The sequence below is a fragment of the Protopterus annectens genome, chromosome 1.part2, assembly GCF_019279795.1.
Source record: "Protopterus annectens isolate FY-2018-M chromosome 1.part2, PAN1.0, whole genome shotgun sequence".
NCBI lineage: Eukaryota > Metazoa > Chordata > Ceratodontiformes > Protopteridae > Protopterus > Protopterus annectens.
This window is the reverse complement of record NC_056727.1, coordinates 1,156,456,068-1,156,472,755: the sequence shown is the minus strand read 5'-3', so window position 1 is coordinate 1,156,472,755 and position 16,688 is coordinate 1,156,456,068.

The following is a 16,688-nucleotide window of genomic DNA, read 5'->3' as shown; positions in this document are numbered from 1 at the left end:
GGCAGTACACGAAACACTGAAAGTGTGATAAGAGACTTAGGGACACAGGTGGATTTATTGAGGTGCCAAAACTTTGGGATGAGGTGGTGAATGGTTGGGAGGCTAACAGATGTGTAATTTGAAGTGGAGTGAGAATAACATGGCCAGAATGGAAAGCAATATGTAGGGTGGATGGTAATAATGTGTTGGGCAAATTTTAGCATAATTCAGGAGTAGAAGAATGCAGAGGTGAGAATTTCAAACCTTAGAGTACAGAACAGTAGATGATTAAGGCAGGTGTTAGAAGGGATGAAAGGTAGATTGTACAATGCCAATGCCAATGACCTGGGACAAATGGTGAAGAATAGTCGATATGGGAAATGGAGGATGTAAGAGTAGTTAGTGTAGGCAAAACTTACATGAATGAAAGCAAAGGAGCATATCTCTCAACTGCCTCTGATTTTGCATCGTATTTCTTTCCCTGACCCTCATAAATTCTTTGATATTCTGGTAAATCGCTAGAACTTACAGTCAATCAATAACACCAGATATTTACATGTTAATGTTTCTTTTTCTTCAGAAGGTACATGTTGAAGAAAAAACTTTTATTCTGTTAACTTTTTAAGTGAATTAGAATAATACTTAAAATTGTCCTTAGTTTTAGACCTCTGCCCCACCCTCCCCTCACCTTATTTTTGACTTTCCCTCAATTCTTGAGGAAAGAAATTAAGAAGGTATGCAAAGCAGTGATGGAATACATATGTATATAAAGCAGACACAATACAAATGTTCAGTGTTTCTTGAAAAATCTAGTGCAAGCCATAGCAAAATACTATTAAACAATTTCAGTAAAAACAATAAAGTGAAAAAAACTGGAATAACAATAATGTCTTCTTACAGACAAAAGCTGGCATATGTTCAGACATTCTGCTGTGGGAATGATGATAGAATCCTCACACACCAAAACTAATCCCCAACATGAAATCAAAAGTAGAGTCCAGATTTATTAACAGCTACACTAAGTGTAGTTATAGTATTAGTGGTGTGCATACCATCAACTTGTTAGTGTGCTATTTGGTATTCATTAAATGCCTTTACATGATTTGTGGAGCCACCAAAAACTGGTAAATGATTCAATATATTAATGAAAGCATAAAAAGCTTAAGTACATGCTAATTAACAAATCCAGTATGTGGAGCTATTTAGGAAGCTATAACGCAATCATGTACACTCAGTGTAGGCTTTGCCCTTTTCATCAAAACTCTTTGGAATACAGCAGAATTATACTTAAAAATAAAAAGGAGGTTAGGGGTTGCTGCGGCTGTTATTATGCTCTATGTGTAACAGGCTTTGAATTAGGGTGCTGCAAGAAGAAAGGGATTTGACCTCATTTGACTTATCATGGACTGCATGACACAGAAACTAATGATAGATATAGGGTGGACAGGGAAATACTGGAGGAAATATACAACTTTTGCCACCCCCAACTCAGGCACCAGAGAAATTGTGGAGAACTCAGCCCAATTGAAAAAAGGTATGTTTAGCATTAAGTATACTAGCTACTGTTTTTTTTTTTCTCAGAGAACCACGGGTGATATATTAACGGTATCAATGGTATCAGCCTCTAAAATAGTAATTCAGTGTTTAAATGCGATGTTACTACATAAGTTCATAGGTAGGTACTAGGACATTGGCCCTAGGGCCTATATAAGTCTAGCCAAAAAGGTACTTGGCTTTTGCCACCCAAGAAAATGATTTTCCTGTGCCTCTGTTGAGCAGAGCCACAGAAGTGATCCCCAAGGATGAATTTCCTATTTCCTATCCAATATAAGTTCATAGGTAGGTATTAGGCTATTGCTTGGTAAAGGATCACATCTGTTTCATACACAGCCCATGGGAAACAGTAAAAATAATACAGGAATTCTATGCAACAGCGCACTTCCTTAAACTGTTGGGGGCCACAGACTGCACACACACAATAATAAAAGTCCCACCTTGGGAACAGGGAAGGAAATACATCAACAGAAAAGGTTTCCACCTATGAGAAATCCACACAACCCCACTGAGCAAGGATACAGCAAGGCCCATGCTCAAATAGGAACAGCATAGAACATGTGTTTGGTTTGCTTAAATCAAGTTTCCATTGTCTAGACATGTCAGGAAGTGCACTGCAGTATGACCCAGGCACCTCTGCCACAATACTTACAGTCTGTGCATATTAAACATTATAATTTTCAGGAAACAGCCTCAGCAAGGACAGCAAGGACCAGGACCACAGTTTCAAGGACCACAGGCAGGGACAGCAGCAGCAGTTGCAATAGGTATGGATGAGGAGTCTGAGGCAGAATCACCAGCTGCATATGGTGCTGGGAGATGGAGGCGTATATGCAGTATGCCCCTGCTCTAGCTAAGAGGCAAAGGATAGCATACACAATCACTACATAACTCAATGTTTAAGATACCATGCACATACAGACAGGAAAATTGATGCCTGCCAGCCTCCACATGTTTTAATGACAATACTAATTGAAATACAATGAGTTTCATCAATTATAGAAGAAATCATTCACAAATGAGTAGGAACAAGAAAACAACAACTTTTCTTCTGCAATACATATTGACAAGTGCAAGCATGTTAATAAACAAACATTAGCTATCCACTTTGTGCATCAGACATATATGCATCTCTAAGTCACAAAGACATATGCAAAGGGCAGGGCACAGTCATCATTATTTGCACATGTTGGGGTAAGAGGAAAGGCTGACACCAAAGAAGTGAGTGTGTGCGAGTAAGAGATGTATGTATCTTCCATAGTGTTCAGGACCAGTAACAACAGTATAGCACTCAGCAATACTGTTTAGATAGTTTGCATGTGTATGAAGTGGTATGGGCAAGTACATTTTTTTCAATGTACATGTTTCTCTGCATGAGCACAATCAAGAACTAGCACTACATCCTACCATCTCAGACAGGAGTGAGCATTGCATAGTAGAGAAGTCAGTTCAGTATCATCCCTGACCACTAAAAACACCTCTGCCAGAAGTTGCACTGCTACATACAAGGCCCTGGCTAGAAGTTTGAATGCTACCTGAATGTAAGCAATATCTGCTAGATGAGCTCTCCTCATAACTACATCCAGGACCATGACCCCGTGGTATACCATGTTTGGGAATGGACATCACACTCACTAAGTGGACGTAGTGTTTATGGGATTGGAATCTTGCATGTCCTCATCTGCTAACACAGGAAAATGTAGCAGCTCTCTGGCCATGTGGATGTCCACTCTCCCACAACAGATGTTTTATCACAGACACTGCCAGATCCAGTGTGTTATTTATCCTGTCCAAGGTGTTGCCCATATGGTTAAGTGAGTTATGCATGTCAGAATGCATGACAGTTAGTAGTCACATTACCTCTTACAAGGCCCAGCTTGAATGTGCCTATGCCTCCACTATGGCCTTACACATACATTTGTATGCATCTAACACTCACCTAATGACACACAAGTATCAGGAGGAGGATGGCTAGCAGGCTTCTTTTGTGCACCCTACCAACCCTCCACTTTGGCACCATTCCCTCATGATGGCTATGGGGAGAAGCAACCAGTTCTGCAACATGAGTAACCACACAATCCTGATAAAATGTATCGCCCTCAACCTGCCTGCGATGCAATTGCACTGGCCCAGTAATCAAGGAGCCTCAATCCTCACCACTAACACCAGTAAGGAACGTTCACATCAGGAGGATAACAAGTGCACACACAGTAAAGTACAATGTCACTTAAGAACACACAGAGATCACAGTCAGTCTGGGGTTGGTTTCTCCCTTTCTCTCCAGATCCCCAATAAAACTCCCCACTGGCACAGCTATAGGGCTCAGATCTCTGCTGAGTGGTCAAGCCAAAAACTCCAGCACCACCTCGTCCAACCAGTGCCTCATGTCGTGCCCAAGTAGATCACACACACACACACACACACACACACACACACACACACACACACACACACACACACACACACACACACACACACACACTTTGAGATATGATTTATATACAAACACACATACACTCCTCGGGAAGGCTGGCACAGGTTCACTACCTATGCCCCCTTCTGACAGACTATAAGAAATAAATCACTGTCACCAACCACTACTTATCAGCTACTAATAAGGCCCTTCCCAAAGGGTGACCAATTCTACTGTGTAATGTTACTGTTATCCAAACAGTAAATGTGACCCAGGGCTAAGGCTATTGGAGTGGCTTGTACAGTATCACCAAATACATGCAAATACTTTAAGAGCTTAAATTATCTCTACACAAAACCAGCCACAGTTAAAAGGTTTAAATATATTTAATAATAAATAATAAAAGCACAAGACAATACTCCTTAATTCAACACAGTGACAATAGAGAATTCAGACATCACAGGAAATACTTTAAAACAAAATTGTAGGAAAATCTGACATAAACATAGAAAACATCTACACTAATCTTACTGTATTTATATCTATTCCTAAGAGAAATCACTGTTCTAAATAACTTACTTGCAGAGCAAGGCACAGTGCTGGTGAGTTGTTAACAGGTCTGAAGGCAAACACAAAATGCACTCTCTTTCTCTTGAGATAGTTCCTAAATTAATAATACACATTACTGCTGAGTCATTTCAGATTACATAATTCTTGTAACCTCTGATGAAGTTTCCCAGGCTCACAGAATTTAAAATTTAACATTTCTTTGTGATTTGCAATTGCTAGGAAGTCAGAGCAATAAAAGATACTTTGCACTTTAAACCTAGTAATTATCTCTGTCTTAAGGCAATAGAAAAAAGCCCCTAGCACAGACATCCTGTCTCCTAGCTTGAGATCACACACTGTCATACAATTCTTTACTCATCAGCTTTCTTCAAACAGGATGCACTGTGGTTACATTTCTGAAGCTCAACACATAACAGTTTCCGTACATTTGTCAAATAAGCCTGTGGATCATGATAATATTTACAAATGACATAGAATTATTTACAACATTCTATCTTGCTGGGCTGCCAGCCTTTCAGTTTATCACCCCCCCCCCCGGGAACTCAAGCTAGTTTTTTCAAGAAATGTTGCTTGAGAGGGGTGAGTCTATCTGGGTATACCTACCCAATTCCCCATCTTGAGAGCCTATCTGTGTTGGCATTGCTATTCCAACTGAGGTGCTGCACTGACATATCATATGCTTGCAACCCTAGCCTCCACCTTAGTAACTTGGCATTTTGCTGACTGACACGATGTAACCATGTTAGTGGATTGTGATTGGTAACTACAGTGAATTTTCTCCCATACAGATAAGGCTGGAGTTTCTGCAGTGCCCACACTATGGCTAGACATTCCTTTTCTATGGATGCATAGCATTCCTCCCTGGGTTGGAGCCTACAACTGAGATAAACCACTGGGTGCTCTTCTCTCTCTGAAGAAATCTGGCTAAGTACAGCCCCCAGCCCATAATTTGAAGCATCCACCTGCACAACAAATTCTTTGCTGTAATCTGGACTGGCTAACACAGGGGGGTTATCTCAAGGCTTCTTTAAGCTTCTGGAATGCCTGCCCACATGCTGTGGTCCACACTACCTTATCTGGCCTGTTTTTCTTGTCAGGTCTGTGAAGGGAACAGCTATGGTACTATAATTGGGGACAAACTTTCAGTAGTACCCTGCTGCCCCTAAGAATGCCCTCATCTGCTTTTTGGTAACAGGTGCGGGCCATGCCTGAATGGCTCCCACTTTGACAGGTTCTGGCCTGATCTTACCACTTCCCACTCTATGTCCCCAGTAGGAGACCTCTGCCATACCCACCCAAACACAAAATGCACTCTCTTTCTCTTGAGATAGTTCCTAAATTAATAATACACATTACTGCTGAGTCATTTCAGATTACATCATTCTTGTAACCTCTGATGAAGTTTCCCAGGCTCACAGAATTTAAAATTTTACATTTTTTTGTGATTTGCAATTGCTAGGAAGTCAGAGCAATAAAAGATACTTTGCACTTTAAACCTAGTAATTATCTCTGTCTTAAGGCAATAGAAAAAAGCCCCTAGCACAGACATCCTGTCTCCTAGCTTGAGATCACACACTGTCATACAATTCTTTACTCATCAGCTTTCTTCAAACAGGATGCACTGTGGTTACATTTCTGAAGCTCAACACATAACAGTTTCCGTACATTTGTCAAATAAGCCTGTGGATCATGATAATATTTACAAATGACATAGAATTATTTACAACATTCTATCTTGCTGGGCTGCCAGCCTTTCAGTTTATCACCCCCCCCCCCGGGAACTCAAGCTAGTTTTTTCAAGAAATGTTGCTTGAGAGGGGTGAGTCTATCTGGGTATACCTACCCAATTCCCCATCTTGAGAGCCTATCTGTGTTGGCATTGCTATTCCAACTGAGGTGCTGCACTGACATATCATATGCTTGCAACCCTAGCCTCCACCTTAGTAACTTGGCATTTTGCTGACTGACACGATGTAACCATGTTAGTGGATTGTGATTGGTAACTACAGTGAATTTTCTCCCATACAGATAAGGCTGAAGTTTCTGCAGTGCCCACACTATGGCTAGACATTCCTTTTCTATGGATGCATAGCATTCCTCCCTGGGTTGGAGCCTACAACTGAGATAAACCACTGGGTGCTCTTCTCTCTCTGAAGAAATCTGGCTAAGTACAGCCCCCAGCCCATAATTTGAAGCATCCACCTGCACAACAAATTCTTTGCTGTAATCTGGACTGGCTAACACAGGGGGGTTATCTCAAGGCTTCTTTAAGCTTCTGGAATGCCTGCCCACATGCTGTGGTCCACACTACCTTATCTGGCCTGTTTTTCTTGTCAGGTCTGTGAAGGGAGCAGCTATGGTACTATAATTGGGGACAAACTTTCAGTAGTACCCTGCTGCCCCTAAGAATGCCCTCAACTGCTTTTTGGTAACAGGTGCGGGCCATGCCTGAATGGCTCCCACTTTGACAGGTTCTGGCCTGATCTTACCACTTCCCACTCTATGTCCCCAGTAGGAGACCTCTGCCATACCCACCTGACAATCAGTTTAATGGTCAACCCTGCCCTCTGTAGTCTGCCCAGCACCTCCCTGACATGCTGAAGGTGCTCTTGCCAGGAATGGCTGTAGATGGCAATATCATCTAGGTAAGCGAGGGCAAACCCTGCTGCTCCTGCCAGGATATGATCTACCAGCCTCTGGAAAGTTGCTGGGGCATTTTTCATTCCAAAGAGCATCTTCGTTAACTCATACAAGCCAAAATGAGTCACAAAAACTGACCTTTCTCTAGCACTGAGAATCAAGTGCACCTGCAGGTAACCCTTTGTAAGATCAGTGGTGGTAAGATACATAGCCCCACACAGCTGCTCTAGGGCTTCATCTCTCCTAGGCATGGGGTAAGCATTTGACTCTGTGTGACTCTTTAATTTCCTGTAGTCCACACAGAACCTGGTGCTACCATCCTTCTTTGGCACCAGCATCACTTTGGAGGCCCAGGGATTGTTGGACTCTTGAATTATCCCTAGTTCCAACATTTCCTGTATCTCCTTCCTTAAAGTCTGTTTGACTCTCTCAGGCACCCTATAAGGGGCCTGTCTAATAGACCTGTGTGGTCCTGTATCCACCTGGTGCTGCAACAGCTGGGTGCACCCTGGTTTCCCAGTGAACATGTACCCAAACTCCTGTAACACTGCTCATATTTCATGAACCTGAGAAGGAAGATAGCTGCTGGGACATTTATACCAATTCCACTGATGTGTCAGTCCGAGCCTCACTGAGGAGGTCTGTCACCAGATCTCCCTCAGAGTCCTCCTGCAAATCCACTGGAATTACTCAGCACAAGGGCCTCCTTATCATGGTAAGGTTTCATCATGTTTACATGGTACAATTTGTGCACCTGCTTCCTGTCTAGCAGTTCCACCATGTAGTTAACATCACTGACCTTCCTTACCACCTTGTAGGGTCCCTCCCAGGATTCCTGCAGCTTGTTGTGTCTGACAGGAATGAGAACCATTACCTGCTGCCCTACAGCATACTCTCTAGCTCAAGCATTCCTGTCATACTATACCTTTTTTTGCTGTTGGGCCTCTGCCAGGTTCATCTGGGCCAAGCCCATTAATTCCCTGAGCCTTGTCCTGAGGTTTATTACATATGCCACAACAGACTCCTGGTGAGATTCACACTCACCCTCACACTCATCTGAAATTAAAGAGGCCCCCTCACCCTAGACCCATAGAACAATTCAAAGGGTGAAAAATCTGTGGATTCCTGGGGAACCTCTCTGTAAGCAAACAACAGATGGGGCAAATATCTGTCCCAATCCCTCTTAAACTGGTCTGCAAATGTCCGTAGCAAGGACTTGAATGTGGAGTTTAACCACTCAACAAGACCATTAGTCTGTGGACAGTAGAGGGTGGTCTTTAAGTGTTTCACCCCACAGTACTTCCACAGACAAGCCAGCAGGTCTGACATGAAACTGGCACCTCTGTCAGTCAGTATTTCTTTTGGGAAACCTACCCTGCTGAAAATCTCTAACAAAGCATTTGCCACCTTTTCTGCCTCAATAGGGGACAAAACCACTGCGTCATGGTATCTTGTAGCATAATCTACTACCACTAGGATATACATTTTCCCTGTGGAACTTGGGGTACTAAGAGGCCTAACAACATCCATAGCTACCCTCTAAAATGGGTCCCCAATCACAGGCAAAGGCATGAAAGGAGTTTTCACCTTGTCTCCTGCCTTGCCTACCTTTTGGCATACTCACAGGTCCTGCAGTACCCTGTTACATCTTTGGAAATCCCAGGCCATTAAAAAGTTCTTCATAATATGTCTCTTTGTACATTTCATGCCCATATGACCTGCAAAGGGAATATCATTGGCTATGGCTGGAAATTCCAGATGGTAGGCTCTAGGCACTACCAACTGCTGTATTTTCTCACCCTCTAGCCCTCCCTCAGGGGTCCACTCTCTATACAGTAATCCTTTGTTTCAGTATATAGATTCTCCCTTCACTTGAGAATCAGCTGCCTCACTAGCTACCTGCTTCAGGCTTGTAATGTAGGGTCTGAGAGCTGAGCCTGTCTCAACTCTCTCTTTGTATCCTTTTCCAGCTCCCCTTCCACAGGAAGTCTGGTGAATTTTGACAGCGGTGCCTCACTGTCAGCCTGGGTCCTTGTACTCACCATTACCTTTGCAGTCACTCTGCCCAATGGAACATCAGTACCAACAAGCAGCTGTGGCTCACCTTCAATCTCACTGCTACATGGTAGCTCCCTCCCTGAAGAAACTACCTCATCAATTCTGTCTGCAAGTATGCAGTCTGACTGGGTCTCCCACAGGCTACCAGACCCACATGCTTCTCTCAAATCCTGACTGTGTGTAACTGCATTAACACACATTACTGCCTTATTAAAATACTTCCCTATCAGGACATCTGCAGGATGGTAGTTTGGTAACCGTGTTTTCTAAAGACAACCTACTGTTAACATTTTGTCATTCCCACTTACTGGCTCCCTCACTTTTTGTTCCCCACCTTACCTCTATGGACACCTATATGCCACATGGCCCCACTGGTTGCATTTAAAACATTCAACCCAAAGTCCTGGACATATAACTGTACTAGTGGCTTCCCCTGCTACTGGCAGACTCTATTGGGGCAGTTTGGGTTGCCCACCATGGGTTACCTTAGACCCATGAGCAGCACTGGGTGTCCCTTTCCTGTGTAGGGATGATCTGCTTGCTAGGTATAGGTTTTCCTTCTTCCCCAACTTGTCTATAATAAGGCATTGTCTATCAGCTAACCAAATCCTGATGTCCTCAGGCACTGTGCTTAGGGCTTGTTCCCTCACCAAAAGGTCTGCCAGCCCTTCAGAAGTGGTGACTTGACAACCACTTGCCTACCTATGAAAATAACTGCTTAGTTCAGCAACATATTCACACTCACTTTCATTTGCCTTGTGTCTATGCTCACTAAACTTTTTTCTATAAGTTTTAGGTGTTAGCTTAAAAAATTCTAGCAAACGATTCTTTACAACATTATAGTTTAAAAAAATTAACATCAGAGAGTTTGGAAAGAGCATTTACAGCTTTACCATGGAGTAAGTGGCCACGAACCGTAACCAGATGCTGTTTACATACCCTCTCAAAGATATGAATGAAACTATCAAAATTATCCCTCTCTGTAAACTGTGAAAAAAAAATGCTGACCTTTGTTGCTTCTGGGGTTTGTTTGCTCACTTACCCATTACCTCCATGACTCTGGCAAAAAGTCAGCATCTCCTTTTCAGGTTACCTTTATATCTTCTTTTCCTCAGCTTCTATTTCCAAATGACTGGCCTCCAACTCAAGTCTCTTTAGCTCCAGATGGATTTTTAAGTACTCTGCAGAAAGGTTGAGCTGTCCATTCTCTGAGTGTTGTACATCTCCATGGCCAGTCTGATCATCCTACTGGTTGTTGTTTTCTGATGCAGCTGTGACCAAAGCTGTAACTATGTCTGCTTTAGTCTTGTTTCCATGCACCAGTCCTTTAGCCTGGCACATCTCAGCCAACTGGACCCTTATCAGCTTGCCATACTCCTCTGCTGACATGCTTGCCTGCTCTCCCTGACTAACTAAGCTAACAAAAGAAATACAACAATTGTGATCTGAACTCTGAATGTTCACTGCATAGAAAAACACCTTCAGTGGTCACTGTACCCAAGCTACAGGAATTCACTATCCGCACCACTACAAGCCAATTAATATGTGATGTGGCTAACTCACCACTATCAATTAATATTTGATGTGGATATCTCACCATTGCCAAACAATTAATATGTGATGCCCATGCACTGGCCCAGTAATCAAGTATCCTCAATCCTCACCACTAACATCAATAAAGGATGTGTACATTGGGAGGATAATAAATACACACACAGCAAAGTATGATTTCCTTAAGAGCACACAGAGATCACAGTCAGTCTGGGGCTGATTTCTCCCTTTCTCTCCAGATCCCCAATAAGACTCCCCACTGGCACAGCTATAGGGTTCAGATCATTGCTGTGTGGTCAAGCCAAAACTTCCAGCACCCTCTCTGTCCAACCAGTGCTTAATGTCCCTGCCCAAGTAGCTGACACACACACATTTTGAGATATGATTTATATACAAACACACAGACACTCCTGGGGAAGGCTGGCACAGGTTCAAACACTATGCCCCTTCTGCCCAGACTATAAGGTAGAAATCACTGCCACCAACTACTACTTATCAGCTACTAATAAGGCCCTTCCCAAAAGGAGGACCAGTTCTACTGTGTAATGTTACTTTTATCCAAATAGTAAGTGTGACCAGGGCTAAGGCTATTGGAGTGGCTTGTACAGAATCACCAAATACATGCAAGTACTCTAAGAGCTTAAATTAGCTGTACACAAAAGCAGCTACAGTTAAAAGGTTTAAATATATTTAATGATAAATAATAAAAGCATAAGACAATACTCAGTTCAACACAGTGACAATAGAGAGTTCAGAGATCACAGGAAATACTTTAAATCAACATTTTATGACAGTCTGACATGAGTATATAAAACATCTAAACTAATCTTAATGTATGTCTATCTATCTCTAAGAGAAATGACTGTTCTAAATAACTTATAGAGGAAGGCACAGGGCTGTTGAGTTGTTAACAGGTCTGAAGACAAATACAAAATTTACTTTCTTTCTCTTGAAATAGTTTATAAATTGATAATACACATTACTGCTGAGTCATTTCAAATTACTTCATTCTTGTCACCTGTGCTGAAGTGTCCCAGGCTCACAGAAATTACAATTTACCATTTCTTTGTGATCTACAGCTGCCAGGAAGTCGCAGTAATAAAATACACTTTACATGTGAAACTTAGTAATTATCTCTGTCTTAAGACAATAGAAAGAAGCTTCTAGCCCAGACATCCTGTCTCCTAGCTTGAGATCAGATACAGTCGTAAAATTCTTTACTTATCAGCTTTCTTCCAGCAGGGTGCACTGGGTTACATTTTTGAAGAACGGTACATAACACAGTTTTCTTACATTTGTCAAACAAGCCTGGGGATCATATTAGTATTTACAAATGACATAGAATTATTTACAAAATTCTATCTGGCTGGGCTGGCAGCCTCTCAGTTTATTACACTGCCCTATATCAGAGGTCTCATTGTAATGGGTATACATAGGCATACTGACTATGCCCAAAATATGGGTAAGATACATGGAAGCCACAACTTCAGTCTCAGATTGAACCTCTGCACCCCCAGACTGTGCCTTGTCCATTACCACCATCATCATTAGAAGCTACCGATGTTCTGACATCAGGTGGTAGGAGTTCTACAGTGTCACTCTCAGGATCACCTTTGATAACAAGCAATCAACACAACAAACAGAAAAATAGAGAATAACATTGATCATATATTCCTTATATGGAAGATATTTTAATCTCTAACAGATGCTAAAGGAACACAAATTTTAATCTCATGTAAACCTGAATCTACCATCTATACAGTAATAATGGTAAACAAAAGTGTGCTTACCACATGCAGGTGAGCTGCCAGCCTGTAATCCAGATGTGCCTGTATGTGAGGAAGGGAAAGGAAAAAAGGTGGATAAGTATTACAATGCAAAAGAAACAAGAAAGAGAGAACAATCCCTTTTACATGTGTAGATTAAGAATGTTCTCATACAAAACTGTAATGAATGGTTGGATTCCCCCCAAAACACCCTCCACTCTTTCTTTATGACTGTGTTGTCTGACTCGCAGTTATCACTGGGTCTATATGTATATATGACTCTGTCATCCACATCTCCACCAACATCATGGATTCTATGGGAACCTCTGCTGAGCTATCTGGATCTCTAATAGTGGACAGGAACTCTTCTGTTTCAGTTAGTGGTGGTTCTGTAGCAGGACCACTTCCCATAGCCACCTGCTCCTGGGAAATTGCATCTGCCCTATGGTGGGTAGAGATTAGCATATCACTTGCCCTGTGTCATACCTGGAAGTAAGTTTTTCCATGCCATCTGACAGCACTGATGTCATCGACCACCCACTGCCATATTCTATCTCAGGCAAATCGGTTACCTCTACCATTCCCTAAAAAAAGTTCTTGTTTCTGTTGCACTTTCAATGTGACTTGATGCAATGTCACATTATCAGTACATCTACATAATTTTTCTCTTTGCAAATATATTTATTTTTCTATAGCAATTATGGAAAATAATCTTCAGTGATTGCTCTTCCTACTCTTGTTTGAGTGTTCAAGTTCATACCAGTTCCTGTTGCAAGATAACAAAGTTGATGAATCATCTGAAATGTACCTTTAAAGTATTTGATTCCCATTTTTTTTCTGTATTGTTTGCATGCCATTTGGTATTAGCTCTGTTGACTGGCAGTGGTCAGTAACACTGAATTGCATTTCACTACCCAAGCTAAAAACTAACAAATTTTATTTGGACTGCCATCAATAGCGCAATGATGACTTGCATTGTTGCTCTTTCCTCAGCAGTCTAGACTGTAGTGAGTGAAGAAATCCAAGTTGTCAAACTTCCATTTCTGTATCATATTAATAAATGTGTTAGGGTTCGAAACCTTTTCACAGATCATTTTACTGAGGGAGGTCATACTAAATCTTGACTCTCATTTCGGTGTATGAATATGTTGAAGTGGGGAAACTCAGTTAAGGTCAGTATTAACTAAAAGTGACAGATAAGTTATTTGAAATTATGTCAATATTAATTGTGTGCAGATTGATCAATGAAAGCTTTTCTTCTGTTCCCTGTGCCCTTCTCCATTCCCTTTACATTAGCTAAAATCCTAAAACTGTGAGACATACATGATACCACTGGTGTGGCAAGGAGATGTGAGAAGTCTGAATGTATCAGTGTAATATGGTTTACTATCAATATTATGAAAGTAATTACAAAAATCCATTCAGAACCTCAAATGGAAAGGCTGAATCACCGATTTCACTTGGGTGAAATGTCAAATCTACTGAACGAATTCAGCACATTTGACAACGTCGCCAAACATAAAACGTGATGTCCGCATAAGAGCTCAAGTAAGTATAACTCCTACACTTCACATCACGTCTTTGCAGGAGGACAAGCCCCCCCACACCCCTTGCTAACTATATATTCTACAGTGAGGAAAGGGATGAATGTCCCAATCCACACTGTACCGTGATCTCTAGCCCTTAGATCGACTTCATATCAGCGAATGCACAGTGGAATTTGCTGATATGAATTACCGACGGTTGGCAACACGGCAATCAATCATCTGCCATCTGATATCCCATCTGCAGAGAATCTGCATTCGGGATTTTGATAGTAAACTGTGTCATATTGTAGTTGCTCTGCTTATTGCTAGATATTCACTGTGATTTATTTCAGGTTTCTTCAAGTTGTTATTCCAAAAAAAGTTGTGATTGGCTCTGATAAATACTGCCTTCTGTATTTGTGCTCTGATGGGCAGAACGAAATGAAATTTCATAGCTTGAGAAAAAAAGTGAAACATTTAATTTAGGCTGCCTTATGCAGTACAAAGCAGCCTGGTGGCATTGTGCAGACCGTAGCACTCTGGATAGTACTCGGTGAAGGAAATACACCAGTTAGACAACTTGCTTTGTGACACAAGATGTAAGCGTAGAAAGTTTAGTGAGAAAGGGCAGCTGATGCATGGTTTGAATCCCCTTAACTGATAATTTTATGAATGGTGGTCTGAATACATATTTAATCACACTTTGTGATACCGTTGTGTTGTTTAAAAATCAAATCTTGTCAGTATTGGTAACACAACATGTGAGTTGTTACTTGTCCACTTTCACATTGTCATTAACTACAAGTCCAATAATGTCTTCCACAAAGTACTCTTCTGAGGTTACAATGAGATGTGAGAAGGATGAATTTGTCACTTGAATGCACTTCTTGTTCTAGTCATTGCTACATATACCCATTGTTTGCATTTAAATTACTGTCAACTTTGCCTCTGTCATATATTTTCTTCTAATGCCTTTTCCATTTGCTCTCTACTGAGCAGTGCATAAGCAAGATTTACTGCCTATGGAAAAAAGTGAAACATTTTAGTTTAGGATGTCTTATGTAGAGCAAATATGCCTGGAATTGTTGCACAGCCATCAACACCATGGATAGTACCTACTGCAGACAATCCATCTGACAGATGACCAGTTCTCTGGCACAAGGTATAAATGAAGTGAATTGAGTGAAATAAGGCATGGGAGGGAGTGTTCATATCCTGTGTGGAAATCACATTGTACTCATTCTCAATATCTTAATGTTTTTTTTATTTTTTTTATTTATTTAATCTGCATTTGTTTCTGCTTGTCAGTATGCAAACATGGTTCACTACTCAAGAAAAAAAAGTGAACAATTTAGCTTAGGCTGCTTTATGTAGCACAAACAAACCTGGTAGCATTGTGCAACTGGCAGCACTCTGGTTAGTAGCCAGTGAAGAAAGTACACCTGTCATGTGACTTTGGCACATGGTGTAACTGAAGTTAATTGAAAGAAATAAGGCACATGATGCATTGTTTGAATCCTGTTTAGACATTACATTGCAATTACTCACACTATATATATATATATATATATATATATATAAAAAACTGTGGTGGTGGTGCTGCGGTAGCGTTGTTGCCTCACAGTAAGATGCTGTCCGGTTCGATTCTTAGCTAGAGCGTCTTCTGCGTGGAGACATGTGTGAATGGGTGTACCTTCATTGAAGGTTGTGCGTCAGAGCTGGCAACTTGGCACATACAAATCTACTGCCATTCATTAGTGGACTGGAGTTCTGCTGTGGTGACCCCTAACTAGGAAAAGCTGAAAGACACAACAACAACACTATATATATATATATATATATATATATATATATATATATATATATATATATATATATTATTATTTTAATTTGCATTGTTCTCTGCTTGGCAGTGTAGAAATATGGTTCTCTACCTAAGGAAAAAAGTGACAAATTTAGTTTAGGTTGCCTTACAAACACTCCTGGTAATGGTTTCCTTTCATCAGCACTCTGGACAGTACTGAGTAGAGAAATTCCACCTGTCCCATAGCTGTCTCTGGTAGAAGGTGTAAATGCTGTGAGTTTAGATAAAGAAGACAGCTGATCAATGGTTAAAATCTAGCTAAAAAGATACTTTTACAAGAGTGTAAGACTCCTATTTCTTACAACATTTTGAGAATGACTATATATAGGTTAAGTAATCATGTATGGCAAAGTTCAATGCCATGTTTCACACCTTTACTTCTATGTGATGCATTTAGTGCCAATATATCTGCCAAGGAACCCATATGCTTTCAATTGCACAAATGCATTTGGCAAAGCTGGGCATCTTTGTACACAACCAGCTACCACTGAAATCTGAACTGGGCACCAGTTCAGATAGATTTTATTAGCCTAACTTGTCATTCACTCAATCACTAGCATCTTCAACAGGCATTCCCCAACCTTCATCTCAAGCATGCTAGCCTTCTCCAGTAACTCCTGCTGCTTGCATTAGACAAGGAGAACATTAACTTAACTTAACTTTGTGTGGGTTCAATACCAAGAAGCAGCAGCTACTTTTTATTACCAGATAAGTATTTATAAAATATTAACAGTAATAATACGTCAGGAAGAATCCAGTTATGGTAA